This window comes from Alligator mississippiensis, chromosome 8 (assembly GCF_030867095.1).
Source record: "Alligator mississippiensis isolate rAllMis1 chromosome 8, rAllMis1, whole genome shotgun sequence".
Taxonomy (NCBI): domain Eukaryota; kingdom Metazoa; phylum Chordata; order Crocodylia; family Alligatoridae; genus Alligator; species Alligator mississippiensis.
This window is the reverse complement of record NC_081831.1, coordinates 2,810,449-2,835,408: the sequence shown is the minus strand read 5'-3', so window position 1 is coordinate 2,835,408 and position 24,960 is coordinate 2,810,449. Positions and strand designations below refer to the sequence as shown.

At 45.3% G+C, this 24,960-nt stretch overlaps 1 long non-coding RNA gene across 1 annotated transcript in view; it reads right to left on the bottom strand.

The window, feature by feature from the left end:
• Positions 1–1,384: 1,384 nt before the first annotated feature.
• The window catches only part of LOC109284770 (uncharacterized), a 58,251-nt gene continuing 34,675 nt past the window's right edge, over positions 1,385–24,960 (bottom strand). The window contains exon 2 of the long non-coding RNA XR_009463779.1: positions 1,385–6,496. This is a non-coding gene — a long non-coding RNA (uncharacterized LOC109284770). The remainder of the gene's footprint in view (positions 6,497–24,960) is intronic.

Here is a 24,960-nt window from a genome sequence, read left to right as displayed (position 1 = left end):
TACAATCTACCCTGAAGGATGAGAGCCTTAAAAATAGCCATCAGCTCTGAAACAGTGTCAAAGGACCTTGGCTTTCTAAATGGAGGATCACTAGTCTGCATCCAGTTCTCCAGTCCCTTATAAATTGTTCAAAATCCATGTGACTTCAGAACTGGGCCAGAAATCTCAGCAATATCAAAAGATGTCCATGAGTATGGAAACTGAAACAAGACTGGGGGTGCTTTGAGGTTCACCCATTATTAGTATCAGTTTGGGGTTGGCATCAGGAAAGCAGTCTCCAACACCTGAAGCTGAAGCTAAAAATCACTTGTCTTTAATTGAGCATCTGTTATCTGACCCCTGCCATAGGCAGCATATGCCTGATGTGCTGCCCGCTGCCTACATCTTTCTCCATTCCTCCTTTCTCCCTCCTTTTTCTTCTTCCTCATCTTCTGTCACCAAGGGTGGCCATTCAAATAAACCACCCGTCCTAGTAATGGACATAAAGAGGTTAAATCTGCTCTCATGTACAATGCTTTAAATCCAGAGTAACTCTATCTAAGTCCGGGTAAAAGCAGTGTCACTGAGAACAGAGTAAGTGTCCCTTTAGATAAAGGTTTTTTTTTTTACAGTGTCTAAGTGACTTAGGAACCTAAATCAATGGGTGGTTTGCTCCTTAGTGGCTTGGGGGGATTTGTAAAGGTATTTAGGTGCCTAAAGATGTAAATTGATGCCTGGTGGGGTGTTGAAGGGCACTTTTAAAATTTTTGCTATGGGATTGGGTCCTTAGGTACTTTTGGCAGGTTTTACCCTTTGTTTGTTTTATTAAGGACAAATATTTTAGCTTATGTCTGAAACAGTTCTTATCTTCCCCATAGGCTGAGTGAATAACAGTTAGTTTGTATATTTTCATTTCCTCTGCTAAACTTACCTCTTAAGACAAAAAAATGAGAGAATTTTACACGGGACCAAATGCAGCTGGTAGACCTTGGGCTACAAAGGATTTGCAGATAGATCCCGACTGCATTTGGTCCTGTGTAAAATTCTCTCATTTTTATGTTTTAAGATTTGCTCTCTGAATTGCTGTTGATATGAATAGTCATCCTCTGTCTGTGGGATTATTAAATGCCTTAAACAACACTGGAGTTGTTGAAACCCAGAGGAACAATTTTATGATCTAGCATAAAAGCCAGAAAATGAAGCAGGATATAAACAGAAAAGAAACTAGCCCATTTCTCTTGTGCAAGCCAACAGAATGGGGGGGGGGGGAAGAAAAAGCTACATTATGGCAAAACAGACATCCGATTTTCCCTAAAATTTCTTTCTTTCTTGTAAATAGAAATGTTCCCAAGGATAATTCAAAGGGATTTTGAAAATAAACTCAAATGTTGCGACGAAGAGAGAGAGCTTTTAAAAAAAAAAGTCTTTTTAATTACAGATGCGTTGCTTTATCATTTTATCCTAATAGACTCTAACGGATATAAGGGCCATTTCTTTCAATAGGAGACAAAATGACACGCTTCGCTGAAGCTGATTTCAGTTCTGCCCTCGCTGATTGACTCCTCTTTTAGGAAGGAGCCTCAGCTCTGCCCGCGAGCAGCGCGGAGCACATTGCAATGATCCAGGGAGGCAGGCGAGAGCCGGCAGCATGTAGGAGTTGCAGACAAGACCACGGCTCCCAGTGAGTGATGATGACAAGTGCCACCTCATTGAGCTGCGCCACTAAAATCTGACAGTGGAGGTTTATATTAACATCATATGGCTGACTCCAGAGTGGCTGGACGGGGATGCAGAGAGTCAGATGTATTCGTTGCAATTGTGCATTTTAAGGCTCCTTCAGCATTGTGCTACCTTGCAATGGGAGGGAGAAGAGAAAGTGAAATACAGGCGGTTTTTGGTACAGTATTAGTCATTTTTGGTATTAGCAGCTGGGCGTTCCTGGGTGATTGCAGGGAGTCAGTCCAGATTACAGCCCAGCCTTCTCTACGTTTGTCCGTGCAAACATGTTGTTGAACATTTGGGGGGCGGCCTCGATAATGGTTTTTAACATATAGCATGTAGGAAAATAACAGGCTGTAGAAAGTTGGCAATGAGTTGGTTTGGAGTAGCCAAGCTGGGTATGGAAAAAAAAAAAATAGACAATAAAAGGTCATTTCAAGCCAAGCTTTAAGTGAGTATACAATACATACCTTTTTCTGCCTTAGTTATTAGCCAACTTGGCGATGAACCTATGGAAAACAGTGAAATGGAATTATATAATTGTTTTTTTCTTCTTTTTTGACCAAGTGGAAGTTCTTATAAGCAATAATTGAATTATGGCAAAACTGTAACATAGAGCTTTAGGGATGTACCATAGCAAAACCTCTTTTCTGTACAATACTTGAGACTGAGGTTCATTCTCAAGCCTAGATGATCTAATGCTATTGCTATTTATGATTTTTTTTTTTTTATTTATTATAAAGCATGTCATGAAGTGGAAAATTACTGGTGCTGATCACATTTCCAAGCAGGCTAATTTAGAAACGAATGTTGTAAGTTAATTAGGCTATGAAACCTTTTGCACTTCGCTCGCTATGAGGTGGACTTGCTCAGTAGGAATATTTTTGGCTGCGTTTTGGAGGAGAGGGCTGCAGCAGGAGACATTTAACAAGTGGCTTTTGAAACCGAGAAGCGAAGTTGCCTGTCTTCCGGCATCCTGTTTGTATGGCAGTTCTTCTCCGGGTCTGTCCTAACATGTTCCCACACACTTCTTCTTTCCCCCCAGGTAGTTCAGGTGGATGGTTGATTAAGAGCAAGTTCTTTACTGACGTAAGTTGGGTATTTAACACCCTTGGCATGGTCCTTACTTTTCTCCTTGGATGCTGCCTTGGATTTTTTTACGAGGACACAATATTAAATAAAATAAATGAAGAGTACATTTTTTTCTGAGCTCATGCCTAGCCCTTTTTTTTTGTTTTTACCTGTAAATCAGAACATTAAACGTAAATCATTTATTGCTGTTATTTGTAGATGTGCTGATGAAGTTGTCTCACCGTAGACGTCTCGTGACAGCTCAAAACAGTGTCTTGCACCGCTGTAGCTAACCCTGGCACCTCATTTTGGACTGGATTCAAATTCAACTCCACATATACGCAGGAAACTAGGAGCTGTCCTTTGAAGCTGGTTGCCTTAAGAGGTCATCCCTTTGGGACCTTAAATGTGGAGAAGCTCTTAAACAGTGGGCGCTTTTTACAGTAAAGTTCAGAGACATGCTGAAAAGTTTGACAGAGGAACATGGGTGTCACATGTTGGTCTGAGACAAGAAAACATACAGAAAACCAGAACACGGGCATTTCTGTGCTAGACCAAACCAGACGTCCATCTAAGCCATAGTTAATATGTCTCTGATGCTGTCAAAGCACTGAAGCTTACTAAATCTTGACTTGAATTGTTCAACCGGTTGAAATGTCCTGATTGAGATGGAAAGTTTTTTGACATTCAATTATGCTAGAATCAGAGAAAATTCAGTTGGAAGGGAGCTCAGGAGGTCACATCTAGTCCAACCCCTGCTCCAAGCAGGACCAGCCCCAACTACATCATCCCAGACAAGGCTTTGTCTACCTGGGTCTTCAACACCTCCAAGGATGGAGATGCCATCACCTCTCTGGGTAGCCCAGTGCTTTGCTACCCTCCTAGTGAATAAGTTTATCCTCTAACCTGAGGCTGCAACTTGATCCCGTTGCTCCTTGTTCTGTCACCTGAGAGCAGTCCAGCTCCATCCTCTTTCGCACCACCCTGCAGGGACTTGAAGGTTGCTATTAAATGTCCCCTCAAAATTTCTCAAACCCAGAAAGGCCCCCATTTCCAAGCTCGGGCTGCAAACCCAGGCTTAAACTCACCTCTGGTCCCCAGCCCCCTTGCCCACAGAGCTGAGATGTTCATTTATAACATGAGAACCGAAGCAGTGAATGTGGCGCATTGAAAGAATTGGTGTCCTGAGCGAGATTGAGAGACCAGAGCAAAGCAGAAGACCACTGAAATAATTCAACAAAATAACTTGAAACTGTGAAAAGAGTAAGGCTGGGACCTAAGGAAAGAAACCTTGGGCTGGGACCTAAGGAAAGAAACCTTGGGCTGGGACCTAAGGAAAGAAACCTTGGGAATTGGGGCTACCCTTTCTACTACCCAATTAAATTAGCCCAATGATCACAACTGGTCAAAAAAAAGATGTAAAAAATATGGTCCAAGCAAAAGCAACCTTTGTTATTTGCCCTAAATGACTTCCTCCCAGATGTTTCCTTTTCTTTGCCAGTCTTTTTTTCTATTTCATCCAAAAATTTAAAACCATCACTCCCCCACTTCCCCCAAATAATTGGTCAGCTTTGGGGCTCCACTTTACCCTGTAAAATTGAGAGCAGGGAGCAAATATATTTTCCCTTTGGTTTTTCACTAAAAAAAAGTCAGAGGAAATCCTAAAATGTAATGGAAATAAACGGAAAAGTTGTAGATTTTTTCCCCCCCAGCAATATTTAATAGTACAGTAATACAAGCTGCTTCAGGTCCCGTGTTAAATTGGTCTGTGCAGTCAGTGCAATAAGGGCAAGGGTTTCCCAGCAAATGCGAATGGCCCAGCTGGCTGTCATGTCTCCAACCCGGGAACCTGGCACGGGGCACCGGGCTGCCACCCCGGCCCTGCGGGCAGACTCCACTGCAATCTGTTTACTGGTGTCACTGGGGGGTTGTGGGCATGCAAGCCGTGTCAAGTTCGACCTGTGGAAGGCGGGTGTGGTTCTCCCTAATTATACCCCTTGGGAAGGGTTTACATGACCTAACACATCTAGCACATGAGAAGGCCATTCCCCTTGGTTTATATGGTTTGGTTAGCTGGCATGATGGGTTAGATGTGCGCAGACCCAAGCGACGATCTGGAGGGAAAGAGTAAACACGATGAGTAACCCTTCATTCTGAGACACTGAAGTCATGCTTGATTTAGCAAGTGATAACTTGGTATTTCTTTGACAAATGCAGTCAGGAGATGGATGGATACAATACAACTGGCATGAGATGAGCAGACGGTTGTACTGAAGCGGGGGCTTCGGCATCTTGTGTTGCAACTGCATCCGCAGCTCAAAATGCTGCTCCTGCGAATGGTTTCGGGGAAAGGCGCGCAGGTGAGACCGGGCACCGGAGCGGTGCTTGACACTTAGCACTTACGGTATTGGCAACCCTTTTGGAAGGCGTGCCACAAATCAGCCCCACACCCTGCCCAAGTGCCACTCTGATCTCCTTCCCCTGCCTGATCTGCTGCTCTGCTTTCTGCTCCCTGCCCGGTGCCACCTATATCCTCCCCAGCTTGTCTCATGCCTCACACGGGCTGCCCCTGCCCCAATTTGAGGTATTGCCCTAGGAGCCTATTGCCTTTGGCTTCGTTCTTGGTTTTCTACTGACCTTGGGCACCTTGCTTGTTTAAACTAGCTCTTTGGTGCAGGAGCTGATCCCTTATTATGTTTCTGTAGAGATTTTAGCACAACTGGGTCCCAATAAAAAGGAAATATTGGGCTCTTCGGCCTCCCTCTCCTACCTATTGATCAGCCACAATCCAGCCTTAATTATCTGAGCCGAGCATGACAACCCCTCAGAGAGGTAAGCAAGCATTAATATACCCATTTTATCCAGCTTAATATACCCATTTTATCCAGCTGGAAGAGCACTGAAGCTAAGTGCCATCACTTAAGTCAGTGGCAGAACTGGCGAAGGGACCCAGGAGTCCTGAAACCCAAGCCTGACTTGAACCATAAGATTGCAGTTGATGAACCCCCAAAAGAAAATGCAAAAATTGCAGATAGAGGGAGACGTGTGATGGGTTGTGGGTTTGGTTTTTTTTTTGCAAAGCCTGAACTCATCCCTGTGTTGCACGGCGGAGCCCTGGTCTTAGCCTCTGCTACTCCCTTGTTTGCTTTGCTCAACTCAAACAGGAAACCACCCAGTCTTTCATGGTTTGGTTGACGGGACGTGAAGAATAGCGCCCCGGTGTGAGAACCTGGTGACGTCAGCGGGATGTCCCACCCTGCTGCAAGGGCTCTGGAGTCTTCCTGCTTTTAAGGGTCATTGAAATTACCAAGAGCAATGTCAGGAGGAGATTTTCTGCTGGCATTTATTTACAGCTCTTGTGACTTCCCTGTTGCACTCCTACCTGGGGCCTCTAGCACCAACACGCAAAGCTTGGCTACTTAAGCTTGCAGTCTAGGCCTGGTTCCTAGCACCACCTCCCTTGCAAGCCCGTTCCAGATTCAGCCGTGCAGGGCTCAGTGATGCTGAGTGTCTCCTTCTCCTGCATCCTAGACGGGGGTTTGCATTGGGTGCGGAGAATACAATCCTGTTTCATAGACATTTAGACATTAGGGCTGGAAGGGACCTCGGAAGATCATCGAGTCCAGCCCCCTAAATGTTGACATGAAGCTGCATGGAAGATCTCTGCTTTCCTTCTCAGTGCCCAGCACCGGAGACCAAGTGCCTCATTCTTCTTTGTCTTTTACATCTGTACAGAAAGAGCAAAAAAACACAAAATATTTTTGGTTTGGTTTTTCAGTGGAAAAAAAAAAGGGGGGGGGGGGGGAAACTCAAAGGAAATCCTAAAATGTATTGGGATTTTATGTATCCAGGTTGTAACTATATTGGTCTAGAGGAAAAGGCAATCAGGACTCATAGTAGAGATGATATCTTTTATTAGACCAAAAAGATTTTTGCAAAAAAAAAATTCCATTTTAATTTGCAACTAAAGAAATTAATTTGTAATTCAGTTTCAATTTGAATGTGCAACGAAAGAAATTAATTTGCAATTCAATTTCAATTTGAATGTGCAATGAAAGAATTTTTTTTTGCAAAAATCTTGGTGGTCTAATAAAAGATACCATCTCTACGACGAGCCCTGATTGGGGTTTCCTTACGTATCAAGTCTGGTGTCAAACACCACCAATCAACATGGCACCGACATAAACCACTTTGCACAGATGCAGGCGGCTGGAGAAGATGCAAAGAAATACAAATCAGCCCTTTTCCTTCCCACCCCCTGCTTGTCTCTGAACTTAGATACAACAGTGAATGGCTTTGCGTGAACAAGGAGAAATTAGATGAAGACAAAAATATGGATAGACATGCCCAGACACGCACGGAAATGGACACTGAACATTTCTTTATGTCCTTCTGGTCCTGGTGATGCTCGTTATCCCCCTCCCCAAGGAAACCTCTTGGGAGCGAGCTAGTGCAGGTGTCTCTGGTAAGGATCGGGATGCCCGAAAAGCAACAAGGCAGGAAACCATTAGCAAGGTGCCGGTGGAGGAGCTATTTCAGTGCCTAGGCCACGTGAAGATGCATGAAGGCAAGGCCCCGTCGGACGGTGCATCCTGATCACGGCTCCACACCCATCTGTCAAATAAGCAGCTAAAGCTCACAGCTCGGGGCCTGTTGACTCACCAGGACAGCTCAGGATGTGTAACCTTGTCGTCCTCTTAGCAGAAGTTATTTCTGTCTCCCAAGCAAACAAGGGGGCAGCTCTGGGGAAGCCGATGAAAAATGGCTTTGTGGCTTCCCCAGAGAAAAGCCTCACTTAAGCCCAATGCAAAGAGGTGATCACCAGCCTCTCTGTCTTTGATCTGCTGGATCCGAGACCCGGCCCGGTCCAAAATCGACTGACGAATACCGGGGTACTAACCTCAGGCAAACAAATTAAGCAAGCCTGGCAGAGGGCCTAGCTAAGCTGAAAGCATCTTGAGACGTGGCCAGCTCGAGCGGAGCATTCTGTTGTTGTTTTTTAGGAGTGCGATTCATTAAGACCAGGAGTTGGGCAAGTTTCCTCCTTTTCATCAAGCCAATGTACTCCTCTGCTATTGAAGAAGGGGAGGGAGGAGGTGAAGGGAAAGAAACCCTGGAAAATAAAACTTGTTTGGCATTGCTGCCTTCCACCCATTTGCATTTCATTGTGGAAGGCTGCATTAGCCCGAACGTTATTCTGCTCTGATGTTTTCCATTCGCATACGGTTCGTTTTAATAACAGGAGAGTTATAGAGATCTACTAATTTCATTTTCCTGAAGGTTTGTTAATAATTATACCTTCATTTTACACAGCGCTCTTCACCCAGATGCCTTGAGAGTATGCGTTTTGAATGCACCATTGTTGCTATCCCCATTTTAAAGAAGGGCAAACTGAGGCACGGTTTGGATGAGGTAACCAGTGGAAGAAGTAGGAAGAGCTCTTTCTTAGGCTCTTTTTTCCCATTTCTTTCTAGTGTCTTTATAACAGAAACTCTTTGCCAGCAGGAAATGCCTTAAGTTCCTATCCCAGCATCTCAGTGAGGGCAGTGAGAGTCCACCATAATCTGAATAATTAGCCATAATTAATCTTTGGAGTTTAAATTACCTCCCAGCTCTAGCTCACTGAATGAAAGCACTGGCGAGGGTTTTATTTCAGAAGCATGCACATTTTTGTGTAGTTGGTGCATTTTTCATGCGAATTTAGCATCTCTGAAAGTGTTGGACCGGACACCCTAGAGAACGAAATCTTTTTCCTTCCCAAAGGGAGTATCTTTAATAGAAGCAAGTTGATTTGCCTACCAAATGGCCTCACCAACCTCTTCTAACCTGACTTGGAGGATTTCGTGTTCGGCTTAGATGCTTCTTTAACACTTCTGAGCTCTTTGGTCCTTCGCGCTGCTGCCTGCAGGGTTGCTTAGGACTCAGTCTTCGGCTCATGCCCATTTTGAGCTGATCAGAAGTGGCCTTCGGAGCGTGTCTTATAGCATGGTTTCCACGATGTCGAACCTGCTCTAAATTTTATGCCAGCTTCCAGAAGCCAGTGTTCATTTTCCCCTGCAGATGGATTTGAGCCGACGATACAGAACGGTGCAATAAAGGCTCCCTTGCACAAAGCATCTTCCTCGCTACGTGCAGAAGGAGCAAAATTGCAAATCATGAAAAGCGGTCTCTGGTAAGATGCAGAATCAGTGAAAAATCAAACATCCCACCACTGGAGACCTTATACATTGGTTTTCATCGGTATGTTTAAAGGGGGTCATTACCATGATCACTGTTTTACACACAGGGAAACTGAGGCACAAGGCTGATATAGGCACACAGGAGGCCACCAGCAGGTCATGGAGCAGCTCCCAGAATTCATTGCTGTGCCCACTTGGCAACTCTGCCGTCCCCCATCCAGGGAAATCTTTCAAGTAAAATTTGGGGAGAGGAGGAAGGTCAGAGTAGTAAAGACAAAGAATAGATACAGCTGGAAATGCTTTTCTTGCCCCTCCAAAGAAGAGAAACGGAGAAAAATAAAACTAATTTTCATTTGCACCAACATTTTTCTTTGGCATTTGCCCAGTTTGTCAGAAATGTCTATCCCCCTCCCTGCCCCCCTGCCCAGTTTCTCAAAAAAGTCAAAATATTTGCATTTGGAAATGATGGGGAAACTATAAAACCTGTTTTATTTTCAGTTTGGGGCAAACACAAGTTTTGGGGAGAGAGGAACTTCTCAACAGTATGGATTTCTTTCTTTTTCCAGAGTAAACCACCTGATCCTACAGAAGCTTTTGCAAATGTTTATTTTGGAGGGGAAAAACAAGGGGTTTTGTTCAAAAAATAAATATTGAGCGTGAAACATCTCTGCTGTTTCTAGGTTGAGTTTTCCATTGTTATTTGACCCGATGCCTGGGAAGGAAAATCTACTGGGAGAAAGCTCCTATAGTAAAACGGGGACTAAGAAAACCTGAGTCTTAATTCCCCGCTACTCAAATAGTCCCTTGGATTTGACTTTGAGTGAGTCACTTCATATTGCTAGGCTCAGTTCCCTTCTAGGGTGGGAATAATCATGATCCCCTCCGCTCTTACCCATAGAAGTTGTGAGGATAAATCATGGTTTTGACACATTCCCATAATTATGGGAGAAGCATGACATTTATCTGAGGAAGCCGGCATGGAAAGCACTCTCCCTGCTTGATAAAAATAGAAATAAATAGACTGGAACTGAAACTGGAACCAATTGCCCCAAATGCCTCATCTCCACATAACCAGAAACCCACATGGAGGCGGAGCAAACCCAGCAAACGAGCTATAAAATCCACGTTGTGGCGCCGTCACGACCACCCCTCCCGGGTTCTTGGTACCGTTTTTGCAAAGGTCAGCTGCCCCGGGAGGGGCTAGGCCTGGATTTGGGGCTGTGAATGTCCCCCTGGTATTTATTGCTGCGGTTCCCTCCCCCGTGAAACTCCGTGCGCGTTGACCGCATTCTTCTTTGAAACAAAAAAAGCTTCCAAATGCGCTCGGAAATTGCATAATTAGTTTAGCATGGTGGCTGCAGTGACAAAAAGAGGCAGGAACCGAGCAAGGAGCACAAAGGGCTGGCTGGGTTTCTTGAGCCCAAGGGGAAATCCTGCCCCTGAAGGTTGGCCTCTCGCCTCGATTTTGCTCTCCCTGAAGTCAACGGCAAAAATCCCACTTGCTTCTCCTATATTCCTGTCTCTTGGCTCTTCAAGTTTGGGGCACGGGGGGTTGTTCCTATTTTGGAGGAGGAATAGAAACCTTCCAATGGGGAGTTCTGGGGCAAGGGAATGGAAATAGTCATTGGGGATAAGCCCAAACCAACAGCTCAAGTCTGAACACATCTGAGGATGCCGAAAACGGACACTTCAGACCATCACCGGCAACGACACGGGAAAATATCCAAAACACCGGGCGCGTGCTATAACATGCCATGTGTAAAAGCAGGGAAGCAGCCGGTAATACCTGCTCAGAACCACTCATCCGGGGGAGGCAATAGAAAACAGCAGACAAGGAATTAATACTACATTATGGAGATGTGTCTATTAAAATGAATTCATAGATTTCATAGACATCAGGGCTGGAAGGGGCCTTGAAGATCATCGAGCCCAGCCCCTGCCCCAGGGGGATCAAAGGATCCCCACAAGATAAGTGATATGAATTTGATCCCACGTCTGGGTGCTCACCCCTGGTGCCAGTTCAGGAGTGCGGCGTGGGGCATGGAGTAGATCCAACAAGTGGGTGAATCCTAATGGGGGAAAAAGACCCTGGGGGAAAAAGCCCTTGCATGTCTTCACATGGTGCAACATTGCCCTGGACCAAAAAACCCGAGCTCTAACGCTGCATGGATTTGCAATCCAGTGCAAATCCAGCTAATTCATTTTAACAATCAGGAAAATCAGCCAAAAAAAACCTATCACCTTTTATGTTCCAAGCTGTATCGTAAGCGAGCGTGCAGTACGTTTGGTCAGCTCTGTAACGAGTGTCTGGAAAATGATGGATGGTGGGGATGCTGTTCTCCGAATGGATCTGGGCAGTGACCCTGTCTCTCCCTCCCTCCAGCCTCTTTTGATCAATGGTAATAAGAAAGAATAATTCCCAGCGCAACAGTCATTACTGGGTGAAACGCTATGGCCTGTACTATGCAGGAGGTCAGATTAGATGATTATAAGGGTCTGTCTGGCCTTAAAAACATTACACCCAGACCCATGGCACAATCAGCTCCACATCTTCCAGGGCTCCGGAGGAACCTGGTTCAAATTCATCTCTCGCCAGATTGCGGCAAAGACCATAATGAAACGCCGCTTTCAGACAGCTGCTTTCTGACCAGCCTCCCGAGAAGAGACTGCTCACGCCACGAGAAATAATCAGCCCCGTGTCCTAAATTCGGTCTGGCTAATAGCAGACACATGCGGCCCTGGGAGAAGGAGCCGGCAGCAGGTCCAGGGATGCAGGAAGGGGATGAGATTAAAGAAGGGTGGAAAGAAGAAGTCATATTTCACTTTCCTGCTGATCCCCTGGAACTGGGCGATAGATCTTCCTGTATGTTCAACACGTGGCTCTAATTCCAGCCCCGACTATGTTCTTCCCCTAATAAATCCCTGCACCCTCGAATCCAGCCTTGTCTTCATTGAAGTTGGGTTTGTATAAAAGAGGGAGAGGGAAGAAAATAGTGGGGTAGGAGCAGCAGGCATTGATTTTTTTTTTTCTTTTTTTTTAGTGGCCTTTATCCTCTGTAATAATCTCCTCTAAATTTCAAGTACCAGCTGATAACATGTGGGTCTTATTTACATCCTTTTCACATCTGAACTAGATGGCAGATAGAGCAGCGCTGCATTGGAAGCATGTTTGTGACTGCTATTGATTTAAAAACGCTTTTAATATAATGAATGCAAGGCTCTCATACTCCATCTGCAACTGCCCGAGGTGGATTTCAATTTTAGGCAGCGTGATCCATATTCTTAAAAGTGTTTTGCTCCCTTTTTTTTACAGAGCAGTTCCTCACCAAGAGTTTATTGGGCTAATGATTCAACGGAGCAATTTCAAACTCGTTAAAGAGTTCCTAATTGCCTAGAACAACTCTTTGGAAAAAAAATAGCGTGTTTTTTTTAATTATCTCCATCCTGCGGTTTCACTAATCTCAATACGTTCATATTTAATACAGCAAATAATTTCATTGCTGCCAGCCCCAGAGATTGGCATGGTTTTGTTATCTCTGCCACTAATGGTGGTTAAATATTTCAGGAGGAAAAGGGTTGTTTGGGGGCAAAAAAGTTTTTTATCCTTTTTTTTTTGGAAAGACATGCTCTTTTTTGTCAAAACCTCCACAAAGTATTGGTCAGAAATCCCAAAATGTTTCAGTTTTGAAATGTAACAAAGTAATGTTTCTTTCATGGAAACCCCCGACCAAAATGAAAACTCCTCGTTTTTTGTAAATCATTTCAAAACGGGAGGAGACACAATGTCCCGGCCAACTCTTCTCACAAAACACCAAAGCTCGTGTCTACACGAGATGCTGACTTGTGCACACACAAGTACTAAATGACTGCACAGTAACCGGCGTTACTGTGCGGTAGCTCGTTACTACTGCGCAGTGGTGTCACATCCTGCTTCGTCAAGACGTGGCCACTGAAAACACCCCCAAATTAGACCCGATGGGTGCCAAAAGACCTCCACACTTTATCAGGAGCAGGCAATAAAGACCCCAGTGCTTGAGATCTCTGGGCAACGATATGCATCTATATGAGCACCTATGTTTCCATGAGCAATGCTGCGCAGCACGTGCCGTCTACATCCCCTTTTAAAAAGAGGAGCAAAGGCCAATGCTCCTAGACTACATGTTGCTTTCTAATAATCCAGATGTCAGCAAAGTTACTCTGGATTTGCTTTGCATAAAGCCAGAATCTCCTCTGGATTTATCATTTCCAGACGGCCCCTTTGCACTAGCTGGTCTGGAGCAAAGGGGCCATAGCATCAGCATGTGACCCCTATCCTTGCAAACAGGTCCAGAACAAGGGACCGTGCATCCAACCTCTTCTGTCCGTTCTGCACAGCCTCCAATAAAGCTTTGGCTACAAGCAGGCATTTTTCATTAGACCGAAGGAGAGAGGAGAGACTATGTTGGGGCAGATCAGGGTCTGGCCTAGGGTTGCCAACCCTCCAGGTTTGCTCTGGAGTCTCCAATTAAATAGAAATGTCTAGGAGGCTGCTGAGAGGTTTGCTCTGGAGTCTCCAATTAAATAGAAATCATAGGGCATTCATTAAAATAAATATGAAATGTTGAATCCAATTTATACAGTACTCCCATGGGTCTTTACAACGCAATCCTCATGTGCATTTGCCTTCCTAGCGTAAAGTCTGCGCACCATAATTAATGTCACTGCGTCACATGACGAAACCTCCTGGAATAGATCCAAACAGAGTCGACAACCCTACTAGACCCTGATACTTCTTTATCGTAGAAATGCCCAATAAAGAGGATTGCACAGTGTACAGTGTTACCCTTGCCAATACTGGGACCAAAGAGGCATCTTTTGAACCAAAATGCTACAGGCTGTCAGTGCGAGTCCCTTCAGCCGATGTGAGAAATAAATAACAAAGGACACGTGCTATCTGAATAGGAAACCTAACTTGTATCTAACATTTTTCACTCATAAACTGGAAAAAAGATTTCAAACGAGGTTGTTCTTGTTATTAGAGTGGACGGAAACACTTTTAAAGAAACTTTTTATTTTTTTTGCCATAAATGGTGATTTTATTGAATCCCAAAAGGCCACAATATTCAATCCTTTACAAATTTCCCCCCCAAAACCCATTTTTCGACTTTTAAAAAATTTTCTCCCATTCTTAGTGTTTCTTTTTCTGTCTTTGAGTTCGCCACTTTGTTCCAGGTTTTCCATTCTGACTTTTTGCTTATTAAGGTAAGATTTTGAACGAGAGCCAGCATGGCTTCATTGTGGGCAGGTCTTGCCTTACCAACCTCATCTCCTTCTACAACCAAGTAACTCGCCACCTGGGCACGAGAGAGCAGGTTGATATTGTATACCTTGACTTTCCAAAGGCCTTTGGGTCTTATCCTGCAGCCAGTTTCTCACCCACCTAACTGTCTCAGAGTTAAGCCCACAATCCTCCAATTTTCTCGTGAGGACTTCGTGGGATGCTAGATCAGAGAGTCGTAGTGAATGGATCTGTGTCGTCCTGGTGAGAAGTGGGCAGCGATGATCCACAGGGGTCGGTGCACCGTCCAGTACTTTTCAACATCTTTATTAACGATTTGGATGTGGGGGTGAAGAGCTCTCTGGCCACGTTCACGGATGACACTAACTTATGGGGAAGCGTGGTCACACTTGAAGATAGGCTACAGATACAGGTGGATCTGGAAAGGCTGGCAAGTTGGGCGGATCGAGATCTGATGAAGTTCAACATCAAGAAATGTAAAGTGCTGCACCTTGGCATGAGCAACCCCCAACACATCTACAGACTTGGTGGCACCAAACTGACCAGCACCATAAATGAAAGGGACCTGGGTTAATAATCGACCACAGTATGAATATAAGCTGGCAGTGTGATGCTGTGGCCACGAGGGCAAATAATACTGTGGCGTGCATCCACCGATGCATCTCCAGCAAAACTGAGGAGGTGATTCTCCCGCTCTACTCGGCATTGGTGAGACCGCAGCTGGAGGACTGTGTCTAGCTCTGGGCACAGCACTTTAACAAGGATGTGGACAAGCTTGAGAGAGTCCAAAGAAGAGCCACCCGTACGATCAGAGTCGTACACGGCAAGTCATCCGAGGAAAGACTGAGGGACCTGGGACCCTTCAGCCTGAGGACAAGAGGGCTGAGAGGGGACCTGGTAGCAGCTCACTACTATGCTAGGTGGGTACATCAAGGGCTCGGTGAGCAACTGTTCACCAGGGCATCCACGGGGAAAACCAGGAGTAATGGCCACAAACTCTTGGAAGACCAATTCAGGCTCAACATTAGGAAAAACTTCTTACAGTCAGGGTGTCCAGACTGTGCAATAAGCTCCCTCCAGAGTTGGTGCAATCGCCTACCCTGGAAATCTTCAAGAGGAGACTGAACAGTCACCTTGCTGGGGTCACTTGACCCCCGAGTTATCTTTCCTGCCCAGTGCAGGGTGCTGGACCCGATGATCTTCCAAGGGCCCTTCCAGACTTACAATGTATGAATCTATTTGCATGTTGTTTTGAGTTTTCTTCATTGCTTCAGTTGAAAAAGGTAGGTAATATCAAAATACAATCCTGTCATTTTTGCCATAAAGCGTTCCATTTTGACATTTCCACAATGAAACCTTTCACAAGCCCAAGCAGAACTTGCTCACACTTTCTTGAATGGCGTTTTTTTCAGAATTTTCATTCTATGAAAAACTTTGAAAAGTTGCACTTTGCTCCCAATTTGCTACAAAGCAAAGCTTTGACAACATCCCACATGGTTTTTTGGGGAAACAATCATGCCAGTTTTCTGCTCAAATCATTCTCCTTAGTTTACAAATAGGGAAAATGAGGCACAATGAGATATAAATTGTTCCACACTGGGTCACACAACCCACTAAAGCAAGAGGCAATAATTAGACTCATTTCTCCTGAGTAGTATCCTTTCTGTTGCCTTGATATTTCTAATATATTGTCAATTGACTGTGAAAGCGTGGCAGCTCTTCATTCAAAAAAAAGATCAAGTTAGGCTTGCCTGTATCCTTAACTCACATCACGGTGCCCTGCATTTGATTTTTTTTAATGTCATTATTTATTTATTTATTGCCCACCCCTGAGGCTGGAGCTGCCACCCATCTACGTTTTCAGCTCTAATTCTGAATTTCCTTCGGTGAGATTTGAGGCAGGCCCTTTGCCTTGCTTAGCTTTCTGTGGTTCAGGGTATGAGATCATATCAAAACGGGCCTGCGTTTTGATCTGGCTCTGCAGTGCAAGGATCGTGGGTGGGGAGGGTAGAATAAAACAGAAACCCTGAAGGCAAACCATGCTGTCATTTATTTATGAATGAGCAAAAGTATCATGTGGGGAAGTTCTCATGTACAGACACCGCCAGGGCACTGGGAATTGGTATGTTGACAGAAATTTTGGACTGGGTTCTCTTTTTCATTTCTCCCAAACTATCTGGGTATTGCGTGGGAGTGGAAAAACCACTGCAGAGCTGGGAATGGTTTCTTCTCAGCATATCTGGAACCATGACGTTTCTGGAGTGAACCCATTTGTATAAGAGTCTGAGGCCAAGTGAACTCCAGAAAGGTCAGATTTCTCTGCTAGACTCTGAAAGAAGGGACTGGTGGGCAGTACTGTGCTGTCTACCTTCTCCTCTTCAACTATCCCCTTTCACTGCCTCTAATGGTTTAACTCATCCAGCCCATCCCCATTTGTGCATGAACTTTTCTAGCCCCTAGTGTTCTGTTCACGCACAAACCTTCACCTGCACCGCAGTCATCCTTCCCTCTCTGTCTACCGATGGCTAGACAATGATATTTAAAGGTTTGCTTTTGGGAACTGGCTTGTAGGAAAAGTAGATATTGCATTAGAAGAATGGTTCAGGGTAACAGTAAGGATTAAATAGTTTCTAAAAGTCTGTGACAAAGTTTCCTTCAAGGCCTACTGGGCACGTCTACACGAGACGCTTGCTGTACATTAGCCTAATAACACTGCGCAGTAGTGTGGTGGTTAAAAACTGTGCTAATAGCCTAGTGCACATAATAACTATGCACTGGCACTACCATGCAGAAACTCTAGGTACTGAGCGTTTAGTTAGTGCTTTATTAAGCAAGTACTAAACTAAATGTGCAGTATCTAAGGCACATTAATGAATGTGTAGACATGCCCACTGTGCCTGAAGCTAGCAGACAAACAGGCTGGAGAAATTAAAAACATGAACAGTATACACATAACATGAGATAAAGTGGCATTAGGGCACAGTGACCAGCTGCAGAGCCCCTGGGATTTCCAGTTTTGGTGGACGGACCAAATTAGGAGTCGGGTGCATGCCCAAATTAAGACACCAGTAAATGACAAAATTAAGCGGTGTGCATGTGCTGGGTTTGTTGGAACAAAGGAATATGCTGATAGGACAGAATGCGGACAGTAAGACAGCCACAGGGAAGCCAATCAATGGTACCCGGAAATGAAGTCATTGGAGGAGAAAGGAGACAAAAGCAGGGATTTCAGAGTAGCAAAAGGTCCCCGAGGGGGGAGCCCAAGACCACCATGAACAGGGAGCACACTACCAGCCCATTTCACCCACCCCACTGGGGGAGTGGGCCTCACCCCTCGACCTCCAGGCTGCTGACATCTGACATTTAAGAGAGGACCACAGGGCGAAGCTCGCATACTGGCCAGCTGTACCTTGCCTCTGTGACAGCCCTAGGACTGGTAGATATAGAATCAGGGGCTGAGGGGTGTTATTTTGTTTGCTTTGCCTGTATTATTCTTATTTTCTATCACTGCATATGAATAAAATTTGCCTGTTATCAAGTGGAAGAGGTCTTGGTCAGTCTGACCCACCCAGAATAAGGTACCTGGGTCATAACTCCAGTACCAACATCTACTGGGATAAAAGACACATTTTTGCTGGTGTAACTCACATTTCTGTATGCTGGTATAAAGTATTCTGGGATCTAGAGCACAGACAAACAGTAATCAGGGGTAGCCGCACAGACAGTAAGCTGCTTTTTCAGTGCAATGGGGTAGTAGAGGAGGAAGTCATTACCTGTATACTTGGTACCTCTATTCAAACTGAGGACAGATGACACACTGATACAGCTCTCGCTGGTATACCCCTAAGTCTTTCTAGGTAAATCTATACCAGTCTGGAGGAAGGTCATCCAGGGAAGGGTTTTACATCATCTCCCCACTTCTTTTTATATCAACCCTCCAGGATTGCCCTGGAGTCTCCAGGAATTAGATCCAAGTCTCCAGGAGACTGCTGAGTTTCACCCCTGAGATAAATGATAGGGCAGTCATTAAAATAAATATTAAATGTTGAATCTGATGTATACAGTAGTCCAGTGGGTTTTTAAAATGTAATAGTCACATGCATTTGTCTTCCTGACGTAAAGACTATGCATCATGGTCCGTAACTGATGTACACAAGCATTCGGGCACATTGGCGTTGTGCGTCATGGGCATGTTGGCGTGCCAGAAACCCCCTGGAATTGGTTCAGAGTTGGCAACCCTAATCCATATAAATACCAATTATTTCACAGTCAATATGTCATCCATATTGCTTCCTTACCATTCTCACTTAGCTATACCTGCAAGATTGTAATTCAACCTCATTTTAGCTCTTTCCTGTTGCAGCACTCTGTCCTTTTCTCTCTGCCGATTCCCTTAAAGCCCGTGCAAGCCTGCGAAAGAGTTCACGGCATAGCTCTGCTCAAGCTGACAACCACTTCCTCACTTGAGACACTGCCTCGGTTTTGCCCAGGGGACTTACATGTCTCAGCAGGCCTTTCTTGGACTGAATTTGGAGCAAACAAAGAAATCTAAGGGCCGCTGAAGTTCACCAGCCTCCATGTTTCGTAGCAAACATCCTGCACGGGGCGAGGGAGCGACTGCTGAAGCCAGCCGGGGAGGATGCGTGTCCTCAAGCCCTTCACCTCCGCTGATGGCATCACCAAGCCTGGAAAGCTGAGAACGGTTTGGGGGAAAACTGAAGGAAACCAAGCCCCGAAAAGAAAATACACATGCCGTTGCTGGATTCAAAATGAAGCGTAAAGCATTGGACACAGACTGCATTTTGCCCTGTACCACGAACATCCCATTTTCCATTTCAAAAAATCCTGCTCGGCTTGCCTTGCTTCTGACTGTGCAGCCCCTCGTGAATGGGCGCCTATGTTCTACCTGGAAGGACAGCCCTTGCTAAATGTTATGGTTTGGAAGGATCCTAAACAAGCCTGGAAAACCTTAGCTAATTCAATTAGGGATTGGGGTCCTGCTCTTTGAAGCTGCCACCCACTAGAATCGAGGAGAGGATGAAAAGATAATTATTTGTCCTCTTTGAGTGAAACTTTTTTTTTTTAATTCTGCTTTCCAGAAGTAAAAAAATAAATAAAAATACAGCAATTTCCACTGCAGCTCCCATATCCTAACCCAGGAAGGTTTACTAGGGTCAGGGAAAGACTCCACACATTCACCTGGCCCTGTTAAATCTGGTGCTCTTCTTCTGATCTAGTTCTCCTCCCCCCTAGATTTTGCTTCACGCCTTTCTTTTCCTTCTGTTCCCCCTTCCAGCTTGACCAAGGCGCAGGTTCGGTTTTAATGCACAAGCAAAATTCATCCTCTGGGGAGAGGAGAAGAATAAAGGTGAAATCCCAACGTCAGGTCAGTCAGGTTTTTGCTGTTGGAGAAACTGAGGCACCACACTTCTGATAGAGAACCCAGCTCAGAGGCCTGTGCTTAGTCCAGATCCTGCTTGATGGAGAAATGTTTTCTCATTAGGAAGAGGGGAGCTTGCAGGGGTGCAAGGTCTGGGTTTTGTCTCTCTTTAGCAAGGTGCACTTATACTTTGCAACTTGTTGTATTGCCAACAGAAAAAAATAAAAGTGTGAGGGAAGTTAGAAATAGAGGAGAAAGTATTCATGTTGCCTCTAAAGGATCAGGTGAGATGTACAGTTCAGACCCCCTAGGCATGTCCATCATGGTCGGTGATAGGGTTGGGTCCCCAAGTCAAGGAGCCAAACCAAGAAAAAGAGAGAGAGAAGGGGAAAATGAAATGGGGAAAATGAACAGGCCAAAACTAAAAAAAAAAAATGGAAGGAAAAGAAAAACTCAGGTAGAGTTGGCAGAGACCAGGAGCAGGCAGACGATGGAGCGGGGGGAGCTGGAAAAAAGATGGGGAAATGCAATGCAACAAAAACAGACACTGAGGGAAAACGAGAGACTGGCAAGAAGGGAGTTAATGAGAGCCAGAAACACAACAACGGTTGGAGAAATGTTGATTTTATTTAGCATTAATTGCAGGAAAGAGCCTATAAAGTGTGGTAAAAAAATTATTAAGTACCCTGCGCAATGCCAGCTCTGTGCCAGCTGCCCCTCCAAAGCAGGTGTATTATTCCTAGTTCCCTAGGTATAAATAAATAATTGCTTTTCCATGTCTTTTTATGATGCCATTTCATTATTTTTTACTGCTATATTGTTAAAGGCTCTGACTCCTCCAGAATAAAATCTGCAAATCTGGAGATTAGCCTGAGCGAGGGAGACTGAATTAGGATATTGGGTTCAGCCGAAGGGGTCTGTGCCTCATCTCCCACCCACCAAGAAGCCAAGCCAAGCCCTGAACCCCCCGACTAAAGTATAACCACAGCAGTTACGACAACTGCCAAGCATTTATATTGGCATACAACTCCATCTGCATTTCTGTCTCACTTGTCTCGGATACTTCCAGCCAAAATTTAGATGGGGGAGGGATACGGGGGGAAAGATGTCCGTATTCTTATCGAGGTTTGCCAATAATTTTCTGCTCAGACTATCAGTGGTAAAATAATTGTCCTTGATATAACCAAGCTTCAGTATTGACATTTTTAGTTAAGATAAGTAGACAGCACACGCTTGTCATGGGCATTGCCCATCTCCATACTTGCAGATTTATTTCATCAAGGGACAGTCCACCAATCAAGGAATTAAACCTTGCAATGCTTTCAATGACTATTCTCTAAATGCTCAATGCAAACCCTGTTTCACAAAAATGCATGGCTGGAGAGGGACTCTATAGTCATGTATTTTCCACAAAAAAACAACAACCCCAAAATACTACAAGCAAACAATGGTTTTATGCCTTTTTTGTGGTTGGGGTGATTTTTTTTTCTTGCTCATCAGGAAGTTGTGTACCTGATCGCAAACCAGCAGGTAGCTGGTTTTACTATTCACCCTCTATTCAGCTTTGTACTGTTTCAATGAGTCTAACCCTAATTCCAGTCCTCAGGACGTGTAGCATTCAGGAATACCAATACGTTTGTGCTGGCTGTTCATTTTTTAGACTCGTTCAAAAATACCTGCACAAGCTGCAACATACCCCTGGCTCAGAGACCCGATGTTATATGGAGTACTAGGCGATGCATCGCAATGGAGACATCTCTGCCCACTGGGGTCCTGTCTTGGCCGAATCCAGCATTGTAGAGGAGGAAAGGAGAGTCATCCCTACCCAGTTTAAAAGCAAAAAGTGTTAGGCTGGTATTTTTATTGACTCCCATATCCCATCAGCAACCTCAAAGCCTTTATTCTCTCACAACCATCCCTGAGATACTTGGGTGTCTCCACATTTTGCCCAAGAAATCAAGTTAAAAATGAGGTTGGGGGGAAAGAAGTGATTTCTGTGTCATTAAGGCACTAAATGTCCATGCCATGCTCTTAGCATCCCCAAGCTCAGAGTCGGTGCTGATGCAGTAACATCTGCATCCATTCTCCATGCCAAGCTGGTGTTTTTTTCCAATACTTGGTATCCCCCGACATGCAAGTAAATCTCCAAAGGGAAACACTACATCATAATTTTTGACCCAAAAGGTAATCCTGAGCAGTACGTTATAGCAACACCTGCAGCGCACCAAAGCCGTTCCAGCCAAGACTACTGTTAACACAGCAAAGGGCTCCCATTACCCCCTTGGGAAGCCTGCAGACCAACGTGAGCTAATAAGCTACAAGGCAGGCGGTTTATATCACTTCACAAGTTCGTGTCACAAGGCAGTGAAAAGGCAGGGCACGGGAGCAGTGGATGTGCCCGTAGCAGGGAAGTCGAATGGCAAAAGCTGGCATTGTAAAGCGCCACGACAAGAGATAGGAAACAGCAACAGGGTGGAAGCAAGGGCTCGTGCTCAGGCTTTGGACCAAAGGGAACAAGCCACTTCAAATGAGGCCGTATGTGGGGGTACGGAGGGTGAGCTTCATCTCACTCACTAAACACTGCTAGAGACAAAACCATCAGGTTTTATTACTGTTCTCAAAAAAAATTTTAAAACTTTTTTCATGTCCAGTTTTCTTCTGCTTCTTTATTGTAAAGGTGAATGGTAGGCACCACATCGGTAAATCCGAGGGTCCCCAAAGCCTTAGCAAAGGACTTCTTGCCTCTCTTCTTTATTTGTTGGATTTATGGCCTGCAAGCATGAATAACCTTGCTCGAGCCATGCATTGTGAAAGCTTCTCTTCCCCCCCATTTTAACAGCCTTGTGGACATACCTCATTTCTGCAACATGCTATGCCTGAGCCCGTGCGCCCGGATAACACGCATGACCCTTGGCAGCCCTTTCTGTGCTGGTTCAGAGCTCATACACAAGTATCCTAATGCTCTTGTTATTAGAAGTATCGCCCACTATTTCCAGTCCCTTTGCCCATGCATACAACTGGAAAAGGTCAGGGAGCTATGCCAGAATAGCCATTCCTGACCAATTCCCTGTGTGGATACTCTCATTGCAGCAAAAAGTGCTTGGAAGTGAGGGGGTTAATCAGGAAGAGGGACCCTGTGATAAATGCATACTCTTTTTTCACCCATTTTAATTTCCCCATATAGAAATGCTCTAAGATATTGCCTATTCCTGGCCTTCCCTGGTTACACCATCTAATGCCATGACAGACGCTGCACTCAGGGGTACAACCACCATGCACATCCTAAAATAACCTTGACCCTAGCTAGAGCTCTAGTGAGTTTAGCTCACCTGATCCAGCTTTTTCTTGGTATGATGAAATAGCAGTGACATATGTCAGAGCATCCTCTGTGTGTGTTTGTCAAGGTCAGAGACGTCCCTACAGGGCTTCAGAAGCAGACTGAGGATTGCTGATGCAGGATCTCCGAGCTATGGAAATAAGGCTGGGACAATATAAATAAAGCTGCATTTGAGAGAGAGAAAGAGAGAGCATGAGCAGGTATTAGACATCTGTCTGCCATGGAATATTCCTGCAGTATTTGGGTCTGTGGTTTATTTTACTAGTGGTGACTAGTTCAAGCCACATTTAGTCAATAAATATGAGATATGAGGTCACTCCACCATTGAGCTGTTACCATGTCTACATATTTCACAGCTGGGTAGTAACCTTTTAACTAGCGTCTACCTCAGTGGGGAGTCTCCATTAAAAAAGAGCCAGGATCCATTGGTCATGGTGGGGGATCACGAGACAGAAACACCAACGAGATTTTGGAAGAGAGCAAGTGGGACAAAAATAATGCCTTTGGCTTCGCTCTTCTGTCTGCTCCCACCCAGGTAACTCTCCAGCGGGGCTACAGGTGCCCTGAAGTGCACTTAAAAGAGGTGCCCACCTTGCTTCCTGGATCCAGCCTGGACACAAAAAGAGATGGATGCCATACGAGCTCTGCTTTACACGTGTTGTATTCTCCCGTTTGGTTTCCAGGAGATAAATTCCCTTAATTTTGCATCCTTGCGGTTCTCTAATTGTATATAAAGTGGTGGCCTTTACTAAGAGGCCTATTGTACAGCACACTCAAAAGAATTTAACACAAATTATATACTATCACCCTCTACTCTAGCAAACTCTGTATGTGCAACTTCTGTCCTCCAGGTTGGCAGGGCAGGTTTTGGTTTCGACAGTGTACGAGAGAGATTCACACGTCCGCTTGAACCATCGGATCCCATGAAAATGGAGGATGCGTCTCCCTTTCAGTATGTCTTCCCTTAATGCATCCTGGCTTTCCCAGCTACACTTATCCCTCCATCCAAGGAGGGTGCATGAGGCCTCATTTTCAGACTCTGCTCAATGTCCCAGGGAAGTTGCTGTTGAGGGATGCGAGCCTGTCTCCATTGCACTTCCTTGGCTATGCATCCAGCGTGCTTTCCTGGTTGCTCTCCAAAGGCCTGCAGTCCTGGCAACTAAAAGACCAATACTTAGGGCTGAGATCCCTGGAGTGAGCCCTGCCATCACCGTTATATCAGCCCTAGACACAGCACGTGCTGGGATTTCTTCTTCAAAGGCAATGCAACTTGGCTCTAAACAACCCGATCTATTAACGCACCTCATGGAGGGTCAGCAACAGAGAAGAGAGAGCATGTGCACAGAAAATTCACAAGTGGGAGGATCTGGGGAATAGCTGCCATGCTCACATCCTAGAGGGATGCCGAATGACACCACTGAAGGATTCAAACCTTGCAAGCAGAGCTGAAGATGTGTGCATTAAAGGTCTGGATATGCCTAGAAATGGCCCAACACCCAGGGCTCAACAGTCGTCAGAGCCCCTCCTCGGCATCCTTCATGTGCCCGTTATTGCAGCTGAAATGAAACTAAAAGCAAACCCAGGCCAAAGGATCCTTGCCGAGAAGGAGGGGCGTGCTCCGGCCCGCAAGGCGATAAAGAGGCCCTTCCAGCATTGCACAGATTCTCCGACGAGGCCAGCCAGGAAAGCCGTGAACAGCTGGCAAGGGTAGAGGCGATGGCTGGCGAAGGCAAGTTGCTCCCGCCCTCTGGCACACCGGGAATCCCAACCTGTTTCTCGTCCTCCCTCTCTGACGTCGTGGCTGCAAATCAGCCCCGGAGACGCGGCACCGGCTTCAAAAGGACCCGTTGCCGACTCCACCCAGCTCAGCTGGAGTCTCCTAAAACGGCACCACTTTAGCAAGCTGCCTTTTATAGCACTATAAAACCAAGAGTTCATGGACAAGCAGTTGGTCAAGGTCTTCAGACAGTTCACCAGCCTTGGCCTCTGCTGCCACCACTGCCGTCACCGCCGCTAC